The sequence below is a fragment of the Lissotriton vulgaris genome, chromosome 6, assembly GCF_964263255.1.
Source record: "Lissotriton vulgaris chromosome 6, aLisVul1.2, whole genome shotgun sequence".
NCBI lineage: Eukaryota > Metazoa > Chordata > Amphibia > Caudata > Salamandridae > Lissotriton > Lissotriton vulgaris.
Genome location: NC_141694.1, coordinates 1,369,207,248 through 1,369,220,782, shown reverse-complemented (window position 1 = coordinate 1,369,220,782; position 13,535 = coordinate 1,369,207,248). Strand labels below are relative to the sequence as shown.

At 45.1% G+C, this 13,535-nt stretch overlaps 1 pseudogene; it reads right to left on the bottom strand.

The window, feature by feature from the left end:
- Positions 1 to 1,311: 1,311 nt before the first annotated feature.
- Positions 1,312 to 13,535, bottom strand: part of LOC147708884 (transmembrane protein 201-like) — a 50,165-nt pseudogene continuing 37,941 nt past the window's right edge.

The following is a 13,535-nucleotide window of genomic DNA, read 5'->3' as shown; positions in this document are numbered from 1 at the left end:
GACACAATGCTGAATAATGCAACCATTCACCCGCTGTCCCAAAGATCTGGGTTTAATCTAATTTGTTTGCTCACCACACCACCCCATTTTGGACCCCTTTCTTTTTGTGAATGGGTTACCACCAGTTTTAAACTGGTGAAAAAGTATTAATGTTTGCGACCGGAATTTGGTCCCAAAACATTAATACATACCATTCTGATTCTGTATTTGGAAGGGACACCACTTCCAGATACCAAATTCGTATTTGGTAGAAAATTTAAATTGCGATTCGGTAGCAAGTTACTGAATCACCATTTGCCTTTTGTACATTGTAAAAACCTTTTTTTCAGTCCGAAACAGCCTGATCCTGCGTATCGGACCATATGTGACCCCCCAAAAAAGCTTTGTACATGTGGCCCTAAGCCTCTTATTTAAAAGGATCCCAAGGGATTTGAAGCTCTCTATAATGAAGATTTGTTATTCAAAGTGGTGAGGCATTATAGCCAAGATCAGACGGGGGGATTACACAAGCGAGTTGAGAGTTGTCCTCAAACTCAGTTTAGTTTTCTGTGGGTTTTGTTTGACAGTATGTTGTGTCATTGTGTCATCCAGGGGTCATTTGTCCTATTGACTGAGTGAGATGTGTGTGATAATCTTCTGAGGAAATGCTTAGCTACAGCTGAACATTTCTAGCCTACAGGTGATTTGAAATGCCCTATTCACCTACCAGATTTCCATGAGGTTCACAGCATAAACTGAATATCACAGTGACGAGACTAAAGCCTTGAGTTAAACCTTGCACAGGGCAGGACTGGTAAGTCCGGGCACCGGGCAATCCCCCGGTAAGCTGGAGGGGGTGGGGGCTGGTTTTCTGACAGGGGTCAGTTCTGTTGCTGGGGCCGATTTGGCCGTTTAGAACCGACCCCCGCGTGAGTCAGAGACAGTCAATATATTAAGAACAGACAGGCATTACCTTCTCTTTCCTCCTTTTGTTTATTTGCTTCCCTGTGAAATGGATCCAAAAACGAAAAACAAGTTTTCTGGAAACGTCTCTTTTTTTTAGACACCCAGCGAAAAGATTTATTTAACTTTTCCTTACTCTATCTATATGGAAGAGACACATGGAAGGGAGTAATGAGAGGTCCAGTATGTTGGACATTGCCAAATCTGCAAAGTTCAAGAAAACGGTGCCCTAGTGACTCTCTCCTAATGTTTTTTTAATACCCTGCAAACAGCAGCATTCACTTCACACAGCAGCAGGTCCTAGTGGTGATGTGGCTCCAGGCCAGAACTAAGGCAGTGCATGTATATGCTGCAGGACAGCAAGTTATGTCAGATAGTCCGAGGAGGCCAGCTGGCTGGAGTCCCTCCGCGCAGGGCCTGGTAGAGGTAGGCAGACGTGAATGTGGCCAGGCCCGGACTGACTGTTGCGGGCACCGGGCAATCCCCCGGTGCGCCGCAAGGGTGGGGACCGGTTTTGGGCCCCTGGGGCCGTTTTTGTTACAGGGCCGTATTTTGCAGCATAGCTGCAAAATCGGCCCTGTAACAAAATCGACCGAAAACCGGCCAGGCAAAGAGCTCGGTCGCACCCCCACCCTCCCCCAGGGGGGCCGGCCAAGCACTTTGCCGAGGCCAGTTTTGGTTCCCAGTCCGGCCCTGAATGTGGCATTTACAGCCAGGCTCACTGCAAGCATCACATGAATGAAGGTGTTCCCAAAAAATCCTCGCCAACCTCCAGCCTCTTCAAGGTATCCATCCCTTGGTCGTGGAGCCCACCTGGCAGTTGGACGAATGAGAAAAACTGTCTTCTTTACTTCTGGATATCTCACTGTATACGCTCTGCCCATTGACAAATGTGTTTACATGCCCAACACGCTGAATAGGGAATGAGAGGAGCTCAGATAAAAATCCGCTGCTGTAGGGGAGGAGAGTCTCGTCCGAGCCAGTCGGAGTCTCTGGTGCTTTGTAATGGGAAGGGAACAAACGTAATTTCTGCCCCTTCAGGTTGAGGCGTGCAGGAATGATTAGGGGGCGACGAAAGAGAAAGGAACCAGAGCTGGACGTGACTTATCCTACAATGGAAGGAGATGGCGAGGGAATAGGAGATGAGGGGCAGCTGCCAGACAGGAGCGAGAAATAATCAGATCCAGAGGACTCCCTAGAGTGCAAGATTTGGAATGAAGGTCGACTCCCACTGAACAGGTAACCTGAATCTGCTCTGGCCAGAGATGGGATGGTGCTAAGGGAAAGCGCCCTATTCGGGCGTCCACCAAGAGAGGAAGGGGAGGATTGCTGTGAGGTTCGGTAAGCATTCTGGTTCATCATCTGGAGCATGCTTGGGGAGTCAGCAGGAACTGCAATGGATCAGAGGAATCCACTGGACCAGTATTTGAAATGGGATCAAGGAATCACCAGAGAGAAACCTTCGTGGCCGGCCCCTCCTCTGTCCTGTGGGCTTCTGGGTGGCAACAGCTGCGGCACAACTGACCAAACAGCAAACAGACATGGCGCCCAATTTGGAGGTGTCCATCCAGGAATAGTATTGGCTTGCAGGTAGTGTTCAGTCAGGTGCAGGCTGCCACAAGGACCCGGAGGAAAAAGGCAAAGGCATCGATCCGGCGCAACCTTATTCGCCCAGTCAATCCCATGGCTAGGAGACAGGCAGTCCGAAGCATGTAATGCCCAGCTGATGGCTCCGTCCGTAGTTCCAAGCATTCTTCAGGTACGCAATTTCTAAGTGTGCAGCCTAGGGGTGGAGAGAAATAAAACATTCAGAATATGAAAAATAACTAACTAACAAACTAAAGCAAGACAGGGTGGTTGCAAGGTGGCCAGATTGATTTATTCACACCTAAACCCATAAGCGCCACTTTACATTGTATGCCAATGAAGCAATATTTTTGTTTTCTCATCTCACAACATTGCTTAACCTGGGAGGGAAAGTGCCCTATTTCTGGAGATACTGAAATACCTGCTTGATGGGTGAATTGGAAAACAAAATATGTACAGCGGCTTTGTGTTCACAAACGTGGTCTTTTTAAACCATACTGCTTATGTTTTGGAAGGATATAAGCAATGGGCATTGAAACGGGTCCCTTCTATGCCCTGTAGTCATGGCCTTAACTTTTCAGGCAAAAAACGCACTCATTTCTGAATAATGAGTGTAAAAAGAAAAAGGTAACCATGTTGTTTCCTGCTTACTTTTCACATGCTTTACTTAATCTTGTATTCACTGAGTGTGTGCTTTTTCTAGAATGTTGTTAATTTTTTTTTTCATTGCTCTTGTCTAGTGCGTGATTTGAATTGAGTCACATCCAGGTGTTTATAGCGGGTCAGTGCAGTGCAAGTTTCTCTCTGTGGGGTAGTATGGTGTTCAGTGGGGGGAGAAGGGGGCACTATGGTCAAAGCTGCTGAATTTGGAACTGGAGAACCAGGTTCATCCTTCATAAACAGTCCACCGACCACTCTCCTGAGGGAGCATTTTCCCATGCTAGGGTGAATGCATGACATTGTTCTGCATTCTGTCCATCAATTGTTGTTTTTGTATAATGTCAATAGGTCAGTAGGTTCCTGCTTTTGCAAGTGAGGCCCTATTGTTACTTGCAGTTAATAAGTTAAAATCCTAACATAGAACAGTGAGCTATTAACTGTCATGTAAGAGCTGCATGCAAATTGCAAGGAATAAATTAGAGTGTTATGGTTTTTTCTCAGTCTTTGATTATCCCAATGTTACAAAAAAGGGTTCATTTGGGTAGAAATCAATTCTGATTATTAAAGAGAATCCCAACCATGGTTTTAAGTTTTAAATTCTGAGTTTGTGTTTCTCCAGACCAATCACTATTAAGCTATGCTGTTTACCAGTATGGTTGTCATGTGACTCCTACACCTTGTAGTCCTTTTTCGTATGTAACATTTCATATACAGTGATTTACACACGTATGATTGATTGTCTCTGTGTAATATGTGTGATGTAAAGTGCTCTGCCAACCTACATGGGTATTAGTGGTGCTGATTTTGACATTTTTACACATGCTAACAGCCTCTGCAAATATTTTTACTTATTTGTACCAGTGAAACATACATCTGCAGCAGTGAGACCAGGTGACCAGTCAATCTTTTCATGGGGCCCTCCACTTCACAGCAGCACAAGTCACATTTCTTAGTAACTTTTGATACGTTTGAGGTATAAACAATTTATTAGTTAAAATCGTCCAATTATACAGCAGATGATGTATTCTGTGGCAAACATGACAGAGCCATAATTATGTGGAAAACATTTGCAAACTAGGATATTTTGTCATTCATGTTTGAACTGCTCTTGTGGAAAAGGGAGGAGACATGCTGATGACAGAAAAACCATAGCTGGGAGACAAAAGGCTTGCAATGCCACTTTTAAGGATATTTGGGACATTCTATTATTGGAAACAAAATCCCACTTTGTGAATGTATTTTAATGTCAATAAATAATATTAAACCTTAAATAAACATGTGAATCCATTGATTAAATAAATAATGTAATAAGCTGTAACCGGTTAGTAAAATTGGAAACAAATACAAAAAACTGGGATATTTTGCTCTTTCTGACACTACCTCTGACTCCAACCACTGACCCAATCCATGGGTTATTCCCGCCCTCTGATTCTACGCCCACTGTTTCCATCCTCTTTTTTTCCTCACTTCGACCACTGGGTGGTGGGCACTGGGTAGCACTGTATGGGGGCGTCGCAGCAGGGCCAGAGAAATTAATTAAAAGCAAAAAGGAGCAAAAGAGGCCTAAAGGGGCAAGGGGCAGCATGGCTAGGCCACAACCCGGTTCCGCAGCATAGTGGTTTTGTTTTTTGTGAGCAGGGGCGGAGCGAGGTGGTGGCTGGCCTCCGGTTCTAAGACAGGCAGGCTCTGATTGATGACTCGGGGAACAGATATCCCAGACCCCAATTCACCATGCAACTTAGCCAGCCATAAGCCATCACCACTCCTCAGAGGTCAAAACATGCTACATGCATCAACCTGCAATTCAGGAGGACCTCGAGGGCATGTGGTGAGCAGGGGGCAGGAGGAGGCGGAGAGCCTTCACTATATTTTGGCTAAAGCATCACTGGGGCCTTTTCCAGAATTCATTAAAGAATACATACACAACAAAACGAATTGGCAAAACGTACATTGCCTCACTCAGGGGAAACCTAACTGGTCTTCTGTTACTTTTTTTTATTATTATTATTATTATTATTATTATGGGCCTTTTATTCCTCAATGAACTGAGAAATTCAGACACTTTCCTTTTCAAGAACTATTCAGTGAGTGCAACCTTATGGCAGAACAACTCACCCCAAAGGGCACCCAAATCTTGCAGTTGCACTGTCATGTGCTTATCTAGGTTCCTGATCGATACTGTGACCTTATGCCCCTATTCGGCTATAAATCCATTTGTTCCCTATATTGGCATAACCGTTCAAGTGCGATTTTCTGTAAAGTCATCTCTGGCCTCACACGAGCAGAACCACAGAGCCACATTCCAGCATGACTCTCTGCTACTTCCTTTGCGACCAATTAGTGCAATGACAGAGCAGCAGTCACTATCTGATATTCCTAGATAACACTCCGAGTTCTTCAACAAGATAAAAACTTAGCAAACCTGGAAATCCCCGCTTGCTATGTTTTGATTAGTAATGGAACTCTAATGAGCAACTGATAACTGTCACTTCCTAGTGACATCTTTAATTGACGTCTTATGTCCAGCAAACTTGCGTCAAAGCCGGCACCTGTCAGGTATAAATATTACCAACGTTGCCTTAAGCAATGAGCGAACATGTTGCTGATGCCAGCTGCCTGCATGACCCCGTGTTGGTAAAAACTAGCACTCTGTCGCTGCAGCCTGCTATCCTGTGGTGGTGAAGCTACTGATTACCATTATCGCCGCTACAGCGCGACCTATGGTGCAGTACGCTTGAGGAGCCGTGCAGCCGTCCTCTGCGAAGACATCCAGCCCAGCTGCCCGCAGACGCTGTCACCCCTCCTTCCTCGACGCGCTGAGAGAAGCCGCTGCATTTCTCGTGCAGAGAAATCCAGTCCCGGCGCTTCCAGTTTACCCTCGCAGGTGACTGGGATATCGAGAGAGACCCCTGAAGGAGATACCAATCCTCCATCATTCTATTCAGAGGTATGGTGTTGACTAAACCCTTAGACGAGAATTCTTGAAACAAACCTTGGCAAAACCAACTTAACTTAAGCTACTTACTTACTCCCCCTTCTCACGTGTTAGGCTTAGGTCAGGCACACTGGGGTAGGCTTAGTTAGAAGCACCAGTTGAGTATGTTAGCCTAATGTATATATGACTGTATATATGTTTTATTACTTTTAAACCATTGTATGGCTAAGAAACCATATCAATGCTTTTACAGTTCTATTTCGCAATACTTATCTTACTGTACGTACTTTTTATAATAACAGTTATTGCAATTGTGGCAATACATTTCTCTTGTATGAGAAGAAAGACTGTTCAATAAATGTTAACCTTTATTGATACACGCCCGTCTCTCTATTCTCTACATACTGTGAAAGTAAACTGCACTAGACTGACTGAGTGAAATCTGTGTCTATTGTTTCACACGACCCTAGAGATCGACTCTTGATCTGAGGAGCAAAGTTGTCATGTTGCACGGTTGTTGGAAAACTGAATCCCTTCTTGTCTGTGCCAAGGAAGCTGATCACTTCCTATGCAGAGAAGAAAGTTTCCAGTGACCTCTGAGCTAGTTGGTAACACAACCCAATTAAGTTTAGCATAGTCAGTGGAGGCCTGGAATATAAGCAGTTCCACGTCGATACTACTGTTTATGTTATTCCAATGCGCAGGGCCTAGTGGGAAACTAGGAACTACACTACAGCACCAGACCGCTACAAAGATCAGTTATTCTGTATAAAAAGCAAACAAAAAATGCCTCAACCCACACACAGCAATGCTGCAATCGGGTTAGCAAATGTTTAAAATAAATAAAGTGGATGCTCACTGTCCCATATTGCTGCATTCACCTCAGAAGTGCAGTCACTGACCTATAACAGTTATTACACCCTGGCAGTGACTGGCTGCACCAAGAAAGGAAATCAGTCCTCTTTAGAAGTGTTACTTGCGGTCACAATAAAGAGTAGAAGCTCTTTGCAAAAGTGTTGGCACCACAAGGGTTGAAGTACAAATTGCCTTGCACACTTTTTTCTACAAACCTTTGCACAATTGTTTAAAGCTAAGTGCGTTTTTAAATGACTTTATCCTATTTTATATGAAGAATAAATTGGTTATATTTAAATTCATGTTTCGTGCTCGACATTTCATTTTTTAGTGTTCTCTGTAGGAATGTCTGTGATTAATCACTGGGTATCCTGGTGCTCCATAAGATAATCATTTACTGTGCTTTAAAAGTTAATACAATCTAATATGTAATGAAAAATGTATTGAAACATGCTTTCTTTGGCCTTTCTGTCTCAAATTTTCTTGGGGGACAACCCCCCAAACTCCCCCTAAAAGTGGTTGCTCACTGCGCTTGCTCGCGACACACCATGTTGGGGCTGGTCTCACTTTTACTTTGTTCTCTCTGATTCACTACTTGTGTCTATTTTTGGTGCTCTCTGAAAGAAGGTCTATGGGTACATATGACTTGTTGGGTAACCTGGTGCTCTTTAAGGTCATTATCTACTATTTACTTTCCTTTGAAAGTGGATACAATTGAATATGTAATGAAAAATGTGCTGCAAAATTCACCATTTTGGTCTGTCTTTTTCCAAAATTTTATTGGGAGGAGAACCCCCCAAAACCCCCCTAGTAGCAGTCGGGCTCGCTCACTGCGCTCACTTGCTACGGGCCGGACAAGGGCTGGTCTGGATAAATTTGCCAGGGCTGCTTTCAGTTCCCAGTCCGGCCCTGACCTTGCATGAGGGGTACAATCTCCAACTGCTGTGCTCGGTTGATCACACAGAATAAGAATCAGCTGAGGTCCATTTATCAACATTATCAGAGGCTACATGCATGGCTAATTCACCAAGTCCAAAATGTCTAATATAGTATAGTAATATAGTAAGAGTAAAACCTAGTCACAAAGTAAAGGACTAGAAAAATGATAAACAGGGCTTCAGCCAGCCTGCGAAAGAGATAACACCAGAAAATTTGTATTGTCACAAATCCTTTCCAGTATACCCTATTTTGTATTATGATGTTGAAAGTTTGATGGGAAAAGACTGCTGAAGTCCCGCCGTCCCCTCCAGATATTTACAGACTGCCTCAATGGCAGCAGGGGGAAGAGCAGTTGTCAGGGGTGGTACAGACAAGGATTACCAAGTGCCTTACCGCTGATTCGACCAGGGCAGGAAGACCACCAGCTTCGAGCCGGCAGAATTGAAAGACATTACGTGCAAACTCACCCATTTCCTTTTTTCCCTTAAATCTCCCACGTGGATCCTTTCATCAGGGTCCCCCACTTCACAGCAGCAACCTGACCCAGAAGAAAACAACCCTGGCAGCGCTGAAATCCAGGAAGGTCGTTTATACTTTTCTACCATTGACTGAACTGCAAAACAAACAAGGGCTGGCTCTAATCAGTAAGGCTGAGCCGGATTATCGAATAACAAGAACAAGTTGCCAATACTGATATCAATAATTCAAATCACAACTGGTCGTCCAAATCAGGAAAAGCAATTCAAGAATGGGAATCGCTATTTAATAGCAGTTTATTTCAATGTTAATACAAAACACTCATTTCTAAATTCATTACATAGTAAACAAGGGACATTGAAAAATTTATAGGACACAGCACAATACCATCACTTAAAAACATCCATTCAAAAACTCAGGCATATCACAGTCAAACAAATCAACACACTCGTACAGAAATATTCACACACGTTGGAGAGACTACTAAGCCACAGTAAAAAGGACCTTGGTCTCCTTCTGTTTTCAAACTAAAAAGTGAAAAGTCACTTTAAAATAGTAAATTCCTATGTATCTATCATGTTTGATGACAACCAATACAATGAGTCACAATAAGGTAATGTACAACATGGAGCTCCAGGTTAAATTATTTAAACACCCAGATACTCAAGCAGACCAGCTAGGAATGGGCCTACGGGTTTCAAATCCCATATCATTCATGAGGGATTCTCCTCAGGGCCTCGACATATCTGTGAGAAAAAATGAAAAATATACAAAAAGCAATGTTACAGAGGAAGTGTTGGGAAAAATAAATAAAACCAAAAGACACAGCAAGAACACTACATTGCACTACTACACCAGCCTCCGCAATCAGCTTACCCGAGTTACTAGGAGCATAGGGCGTTCCTTGGTATATACCCAAACTGGTGGAGAGGGAGCCTCGAAGGACTAATTTTGAGCCTAAAATGAAAGGGTGTCTTTTATTATAATTCTGCAAGAGATGTCTAATTACATGCTGGGTTGCGTTATAGAAAAACGGGAAAAGATGTAATCAATGGTTTCGCGCTTGAAAATACAAGAAGGGTGTTACGACGACAGTCGAGTGGTCTGAAAGATATGCATTATGAGACTCCATTAAGTCAGGGTTTAGTCTAAAGTTGACAACATGAACATGATGCACTACCTCCCGTGAAAGAAAGGGAGGTATCGAAGTTCTTTGTTATTCCTTCTGGCGAAAAGAAGGTGGCAAACAAGAGATACAGCCATGGGATATCCTCGATTTGGAAACATCTGAAGAGTATACAGGAAAAATCATATCAATCAATCAATCAGGGGGTTTAAAGAGTGCTACTCACCCGTGAGGGTCTCAAGGCACTGGGGGGGTGCAGCTCCGGTTCAGCCAAAGAGCCAGGTCTTGAGGCTCTTCCTGAAGATGTGCAGGGTAGGGAAGCGTCTGATGTTGACTGGGAGCTCTTTCCAGTCTTTTGCCACGGTGTAGGAGAAGGCTCTCCTACCTGCTCTGGTTCTGCAGATGCACAGGGTTTCTGCCAGGGCGAGGTCAGCTGAGCCGAGGTTCCTTTTGGGTTCGTGGAAGGAGACTCTTTTGTTGAGGTATTTGGGTCTGACGTGAGGGAAATGTAGGCGTGAGTGAGTCGCTTGAAGGGTACTCACTTCACGAAGGGGAGCCAGTGGAGGTCTCACAGGTATTGGGTGATGTGCTCATGTTGTGGGATGCAGAGGACAAGTCTGACCGTAGTGTTCTGATTGGTCTGGAGTTTGTGTAGCAGCCATTTGTTGATTCCAGCGTAGAGCGTGTTTCCATAGTCCAGTCTGCTAGTTATGAGTGCATGGGTGAAGGTCTGGCTTCAGGAGGGATCCACTGGAAGGTCTTGCGGACGATGTGGAGGGTGTTGAAACAGGTGGAGGCAACAGTGTTGATCTGTTGGTTCCTGGTGAGGGAGGCGTTGAGTATGATGCTGAGGTTCTGGGCGTGGGGGTGGGTGGGGTGCAGAGGGAAGAGGGCCACCAGGAGTTGTCCCATGCAGAGGGGGAGAGTCCGAGGACTAGGACTTCTGTCTTCTCTGCATTGAGTTTCAGACAGCTGCTGCTCTTCCAAGCTGCAATGTTTTTCATTCCTTCTTGGAAGCTGAGTAAGGTGGTTTTGGGGTCCTTCAGGAGGGAAAGGATGAGCTGGGTGTCGTCGGTGTAGGATACAATGCTGAATCCATGTTGTCTGATTATGGCGATGAGGGGGCATGTAGATGTTGAAGATTGTGGGACTGAGCAATGATCCTTGTGGTACTCGGCAGCTGATCTCGGTGGTTTTGGAGAGGAAAGGCAGGAGTCTGATCCTTTGGGATCAGCCAGCGATCAAGGAGCGGAGCCAGTCGAGCGTGGTTCCTTGTATTCTGGCATCATGGAGTGTGGCTGCGAAGGTGCGGTGGGAGACGGTGTCGAAGGCTGCAGAGAGGTTGAGTAGGATGACGGCTGCAGTGTAGCCTTGGTCGAGGAGCGTGCAAATGTCATCTGTGGCGGCGAGGAGGGTAGTATCAGTGCTGTGGCTGCTGCAGAATCAGGATTGGGAGGGGTCGAGGATGGAGTTCTCTTTGATGAAGTTTGTTAGCTGGGCATTGACGAACCTTTCGGTGACTTTGGCTGTGAAGGGAAGGAGAGAGATGGGTCAGTAGTTCTTCAGGTCCGTTGAGTCTTCGGAGGGTTTCTCGAGGAGGGGCTTGACTTCTGCACATTTCCAGTCATCAGGGAAAGTGCCGGATTTAAAGGTGGCATTGATGGTGCATCGTAGCTGGGGTGCAGTGGTGATGGCGGCTCTGTGGAAGATGTACAGTGGCAGCCCGCAACTTGCCAGCACAGACTTGCCTGACACCACCGGGGGGCACTCCAACCCCCAGGAAGCACTGCAACAGGGAGGCGCCCGCGTCACTCTTCAAGTTCCCGGGGCTCTTATAATCAGCATGGGCTTCATGCTGCGTGGGAGCCCGCAACTTGCCACCACACACTTGCCTGACACCACCAGGGGGGCTCCATCCCCCAGGAAGCACCACGCCAGGGAGGCGCCTGCATCACTCTTCAAGTGCACAGAGGGCTTATAATCAGCACGGGCTTCCCACTGTGTGGGCGAAGCCCAGGTCAAGGGCGTGCCCGTCCTTGCTAGTCCTTGTCAGGAAGAGGCAGGGCAGGGCCACCCCTCTTTCGCCCGCTGCCTTGCAGTCAATCTGTTACATGGACCCTTTCCGGACTCCGGACTTTAAGGTACTGATTAACTGACCGTATTAATCGCTCCCTATTCTGAGGGTCTGGCTGTGCAGAACATTCTGATCTTAAGCGTCTTGTACTGCCCTACCCTTCTAAGTGCTTACATGCTAAGTCTTACTCTGATGTGAAGCTTGATGGTATGGGTGAAGAGGGTAGGTGATCCACTGTGGTCTCCCCACTGGGCACAACACCATACTCGGAGGTGTCCGATTTACTCACTGTACCCGCAGAAGCAATTATCCCGCAACAGGGAGGTCTTTAAATAGCACATTCTGGAGCGACTGGATGTAGTGTTTTCCTCTGGTAGTTAGCAATTAGCTACACCATTTAGTGTAGATCTATTCAACTTTCACATAGTAGGACCTGAAGAATTGCCACGGTATTAAGCAACCATTAGACAAGAAACATGCTGACCCCAAGAGATGAGCATAGTTTCAACTAAACCCCCACGTCAGGGGAGCTGCCACTTTACACGTTGTTAATGAGGGTGATTACTAACTGGAATAAAAATATTATTTGGAATATCTAACCGTTTTAACGCACTCACTGCACTTCACTGGATCTACACCTTCACGGGCCACGCACCCCCACTTCATCATACGGCTAAGGAACTAAAGATCTCTGCTAAAGAGCTCTTTAGCGGGTGCCCATTGGTTGTGTGAGGACTCTAGTTCTGCAAGAGCGGGATCCCCATATCCCTCCTCCTATACTTTTCCACCAGCACCACCTACTTGCTGGTGGTTGACCCACTTACCTAGGTTTACTAGGCACCACAATTAGAGTAACAGCATTCACTTTTGCTTGAAGGATCGGACAGGGCACTTTTGCTGGACCTCTTTAAAAAGCCCTACTGTCCCTCTTTTTTGAGAAATAAGCAAATGAAAGATCTCCTTGAGATAGACTCTGGGCTAACACATTAGACAATGGGCATAGTGCCAGTCGAATATATTATATACTAATTAGCTTGAAACTATGTGACACCTTTAGAGACATGATTGTCAGCGACCGGCTTGAAAGTGATCATAACCCCCTGTGTGTGAACTTGGAAATAACAAGACATAAGGCTCAGTTAGGAAATGAAGTGTCCTCATGTGATATTGTCCCCACTAATGATATGAGGCACTTAAAATGGGTGAAAATTCTAGAGATGCCTGAACTCCTAGCTAGTATCAATGAGGATATGGATTGTGTCATAACTGAGCTTGAGGCCAGTGCAGCAAATATATTGGCTCCCGAGCATTCCATCTATGTCCATAACACATGTTTTGCACTTTTGCGTACTTACTTTATTAAGCAGGGCAAGATTAAAAAGGCTATAAACCAGAAAGCCGGACATTGGTTTAACAAGGAATGTAGAGAGGCACATGTAGCACTAGGGCTAGCTATTTGTTGAGGGCCTGAGACAAAGCCTATGATAGATTGATTTTGACACATTTTTGACAGGAATGGTTCTAAAGCTAAATTAAAAAGAAAAGGTGATAAGGGACAACCTTGACAAACTCCTCGTTTGAGATTACAGTAAGGAGAAATAAGACAGTTAGCAGAGATTGCAGCTTTGGGTTCTGAGTAAAGTAAGGCAATTAAGGACGTGATTTTTGGTCCAAAACCAAACCACTTAAGAGCGTGGAATATAAATGGCCAGTAAACCCGATCAAAGGCTTTTTCTGCGTCTAACGCAATTGCTGCTAGGGAATCGGAATAGTGTGATGATTTGGAGATAATATCAAAAAATAAACGTGTGTTATCTGTGATATTACGACCTTTGACAAAACCTGATTGTTCCTTACCTAATAATAGGGGAAGATGTGGTTCCAGTCTTAGAGCTAAAGCTTTGGAGAAGATTTTATAATCCACGTTAACTAAGGAGATG